Genomic DNA, 5,053 nt, shown 5'->3' with positions numbered 1-5,053 from the left:
CTTTCATCACCAATGCCTATGAGCAAAGGGGATGCAGAACAGACTAATATCATTTACTGTACATATATGCATCACAAAAGAAATATATGACGGTTTTGTAGAATTTTACAATACAGCAATATTTAAAGGGCCTGTAGACAGTTTTAAAACCTATAAATTTGCCATTAAAAATTGAGTACAGAAACATGGTTATACTTTACGATGCTGTTGTGCACTTACATCAGTAGATCGAAAACAAACAAACAAAACATTTTTTGAAGTAGGCCTTAAATACTGTAGGCTACAGTCATATCTGCAAAAAAATTATTATATGATAATATATATAGATATGAGGATTTGTATGCTTCTGACAAGTCTTTTGAGGTGACCCTTCAAAAATTGAACAGACCTGTTTGAAACTTGTCTTGCCAGAATATTTGGGCTTGCCAGGTGTGTGGGGGAACCAGCCCCAGACTTGCACATTTTTCTTGGTGCACGTCGTGGTCGTAAAATGTTGCTATATAGAGTTATATGCTGCATAGCTTGGGTCTAGGACAATTGGCCCCCCCCATTGCCAGTGAGTAACTGGCACAAAACATGGAAATAACCTAACTAACTTGAAATAGCCTAGCCTAGCCTTACCTAACAAAATATTAAATATGACCGATCTACAATTTTTTTTCACTTGACCATAAATTATGAGTCGTCATTTTGTGTATATAATTATTACAAAAAAAAGCATGAAAATATAGCACTATATCTTAGTGTTCCATGATTGTGTCAGTTATTCACTGGCAAGGAAGGGGGGGGAGTAATTGTCCAGAGGGCAGTTGTCCTATGGGGGGGGGAGGGGGGTAATTGTTCTGAAACCATATAGCTTGTATATAGTCAGGGTAAAATTGGCATTACAGATTTCAAAACAAGAGAAACCTAAAAGTATGGCAGATACCATTTACTGTTATACCTCCATACCAGTACCTTCCTATGAATTCACATTTTTATCAGATAACTTAAATACTCTAATCCTACTTAATTTAGTAACCTAATGGAAAAACACCGTACATTAATAAGCATATACTTTACTTCCTTTTTAAGTGTCCGTAGCTCCTCTTGAGCTGCTTGGCTGTGCGAGGGAGTTGGTCAGAGTTGCTGGCGTTGAATGAGGCAGCAATTTCACCCCAGGCCTCTCTTTTCCGCATTTATTGTGTTGCTAGTAGACCTGCTATGCGCTGGGTAACGGATGCTTGGTCAAGGTCACCTACTACAAGGCGAAACACGCCCGTTGGACGACGGCGTGTGTGTGGGGGCGCGCCCAAACATTTTTGGGCCGCTCCACCCACCCAACCGAGGTGGCGACGTGTGCGCCCAGAGAAGCGTGCGCCGACGAGTCGGCATGCCGCTCATTATTTGGCGTGAAGTTTGAGTGGGGCAGTATATCTATCAAATGTTAACGCAGGTGCCCCAAGACTAGCTCAACCTTTATCATTTGTGGGGACATGGGCTCAAGCGGGTGGGACCCACTATCATCAATTGTTAGGTGAGGATAGAATGGATCACCCTGTTTGCTTCGAGTTTGTGGCAAGAACTATTCTTAGTTTGCTCGAGTACTAGAATGAGACATGCACCCCGGTCATGTTGAACCACGAGCTGTTATCGCATTGACTGGTGGAATAAATCTCGGTCAAGACACGATGGGCCACTGCATTGAAGGCTGCAGCATATGCTGTGACGGAAACTGTAATGGCTACGTGCACGCCCAGAGAAAAACTGCTGGAACGTGTTCGCCCAGAGAAGCGTGGCGACGTGCGCGCCCAGAGAAGCGTGGCGACGTGCGCGCCCAGAGAAGCGTGGCGACGTGCGCGCCCAGAGAAGCGTGGCGACGTGCGCACACAGAGAAGCGTGGCGACGTGTGCGCCGAGAGACCAAAGCGTGTGAGGCTTTGATTTCTCATGGACTAATCAGGAGTATTAATTAGTCAGCTCAGCCTGCAATCCTGAGGCGCTTGAAAGGCCTGGGCAGACCCCCAACCAACCACCCCGACCGCGCTCGCGCGGCAATACGCCGGGTGAGACCCTGGGGGTCTCAACCCGGCAAACGCCGCGCGGGCGTGGCCAGAGGCAGCCGGTTGAGGATCTGCCCAGGACGCACCAGGCGTCCGTTGCCCTCATCTCGCCTTCAGGCTCAGTGAGCCCATCGACTCCCACACACGCTAGACTCCGTGGTCCGTGTTCCGAGGTGGGTCGGGTGGATCACCGACCCTCTGCACGTCGCGAGAGCGAACCCCCACAGTCGAGGTGGAGGCGGCGCTCTTCTCTACGACTGTCGTAGGACAGCCAGGATACTGGCGGTTGCCCCCAGTCGTGCGGAACTCCCCCCTCCCCCCCCACTCAGACGAGCTGAGAGAGTCGGTAGTGGGGTGCCAATCCGACAGAACCTTCGACGTCCCCTGCTACTGGTCGCGGTCACCTACTACAAGGCGAAACACGCCCGTTGGACGACGGCATGTGTGGGGGCGCGCCCAAACATTTTTGGGTCGCTCCACCCACACAGCCGCATACAAGCTGAGGTGGCGACGTGCGCGCCCAGAGAAGCGCGGCGACGTGTGCGCCCAGAGAAGCGCGGCGACGTGTGCGCCCAGAGAAGCGCGGCGACGTGTGCGTCCAGAGAAGCGCGGCGACGTGTGCGCCCAGAAAAGCGCGGCAACTTGAGCAAAATATTAGCCGCTATACTTCCGACGGCTTTTTTAACTTAAGAAATTTTTTGACAAAATAAATTAATGTAGATTTATTTACTTTAAATCAAATTATTTAATTGTAAAATGTAAGAAAATAAATTTCTAACAGCATGTATATACTTTTATCCTATTCACCACTGATTGGCTTGTTAGCCGCTTGGACGATTGGTCACGTCTGTTACGCATGCCCAGGCTCCTGAATGTACCTGAACCTGCTCCAGTGTTGGTGAGGCAGGAGCAAGGACTGGTGAGGCAGGAACAATGACTGGTGAAGCAACAATGACTGGTGAGGCAGGAGCATTCACTGGTGAGGTAGGAGCATTCACTGTCGAGGCAGGAACAATGACTGGTGAGCACAGTTGATGGCCCTGGGGTTGGAACAGGCAAAACTGCAAAAAGTCAGTATAAGGTAGGTCACTGCTGCCGTTTGATTTTTACACAGCCAAAGGCGATTGAGCAATGGTATCAATGAGAATGCATACAACTGTATAAATCAATAAATATTCTCGCCTATCTGCACATTCTATAAGGAATTATTTCTTCATCTACTGGGTGACTGCGGAAGGTCTCGTAAAAATCACCAGCCACTGCTAACTCGGCCCTCATCAGTGATGCTGTTAAGGCAGTTTCTTCTGAAGCTTTTAATATTTTTTTCTCGTGGACCACCACCTGTCTTTTTAAGCTTTCGGTCTTCTATATCTCTGTTTTTATAGTTCTGAAAGAAACAGAAGAAATTAATGCTGTATAACAATAGCAGCAGCATTGGCTTATATAATGCTTTCATCACCAATGCCTATGGCCAAAGGGGATGCAGAACAGACTAATATCATTTACTGTACATATATGCATCACAAAAGAAATATATGACGGTTTTGTAGGATTTTACAATACAGTAATATTCAAAGAGTGTATATAGTTTAAAAAATGTAAATTTGCCATAAAAATGGAGTACAAAAACATGGTTATACTTTACGATGCTGTTGTGCACTTACATCAGTTGATCGAAAACACAGAAAAAACATTTTGAAGTAGGCCTAAAATACTGTAGGCTAGTCACAAGGCTACAGTCATACCTGGCAATGCTGCCAATTTTAATTCTGACTTTACATAAGCTTATATGGGTTTCAGAACAATTACTCCCCTCCCCATAGACAACAGCCCTCTGGACACCACTTCTTCCTTGCTGTGCGAATAACTGACATAACTGGGCGGAACACTAAGATATAGTGCTATATTTTCATGTTTTTTTTTTGTAATAATTATACAGTATACACAAAATGACGACTCATAATTTATGGTCAAGTGAAAAAAAATTGTAGATCGGTCATATTTAACATTTTGTTAGGTAAGGCTAGGCTAGGCTAGGCTATTTCAAGTTAAGTTAGGTTATTTCCATGTTTTGTGCCAGTTACTTACTGGCAATTGTCCTAGACCCAAGCTATGTAGCATATTAATATATATAGCAACATTTTACGACCACGACGTGCACCAAGAAAAATGTGCAAGTCTGGGGCTGGTTCCCCCACACACCTGGCAAGCCCAAATATTCTGGCAAGACAAGTTTCAAACAGGTCTGTTCAATTTTTGAAGGGTCACCTCAAAAGACTTCTCAGAAGCATACAAATCCTCATATCTATATATATTATCATATAATAATTTTTTTGCAGATATGACTGTAGCCTACAGTATTTAAGGCCTACTTCAAAAATGTTTTGTTTATTTGTTTTCGATCTACTGGATGGGGTGCACAACAGCATCGTAAAGTATAACCATGTTTCTGTAATTAATTTTTAATGGCAAATTTACAGGTTTTAAAACTGTCTACAGGCCTTTTTAAATATTGCTGCATGTAAAATTCTACAAAACCGTCAATATATTTCTTTTGTGATGCATATATGTACAGTAAATATATTAGTTTGTTCTGCATTCCCTTTGCCTTAAGTAGGGCATTGGTGATGAAAGTATTATAAAAAGCCAATGCTGTTGCTATTGCTATACAGCATTAATTTCTTCTCTTTCTTTCAGAAATATAAAAACAGAGATATAAAAGACCGAAAACTTGAGGGCCGAGTTAGCAGTGGCTGATGATTTTTACGAGACTTTCCGCAATCATCCAGTAGATGAAGAAATAATTCCTTGTGGAATGTGCAGGTAGGTGAGAATATTTATTGATTTATACAGTTGTATGCACTCCCATTGCTCAATCTCCTTTGGATGTCTAAAAATCAAACGGCTGCTTGGCTGTGCGAGGGAGTTGGTCAGAGTTGCTGGCGTTGAATGAGACAGCAATTTCACCCCAGGCCTCTCTTTTCCGCATTTATTGTGTTGCTAGTAGACCTG

The 5,053-nt window shown here is 44.3% G+C and overlaps 1 long non-coding RNA gene across 1 annotated transcript; it reads right to left on the bottom strand.

Annotated features, from left to right (window-relative positions):
* Positions 1-219: 219 nt before the first annotated feature.
* Positions 220-1,938, bottom strand: LOC121859004. Its single transcript, XR_006087589.1, has 2 exons — positions 1,063-1,938; positions 220-292 (listed from the first exon to the last, which is right to left on the bottom strand). It is a non-coding gene; the product is annotated as an uncharacterized LOC121859004 (long non-coding RNA).
* Between the last annotated feature and the right edge of the window lie 3,115 nt (positions 1,939-5,053).

The sequence above is a fragment of the Homarus americanus genome, unplaced genomic scaffold, assembly GCF_018991925.1.
Source record: "Homarus americanus isolate GMGI-L3 unplaced genomic scaffold, GMGI_Hamer_2.0 scaffold58073, whole genome shotgun sequence".
Lineage (NCBI taxonomy): Eukaryota > Metazoa > Arthropoda > Malacostraca > Decapoda > Nephropidae > Homarus > Homarus americanus.
Note: the sequence above shows the minus strand (reverse complement) of the source record. Positions and strands in the feature narration are given on the sequence as shown.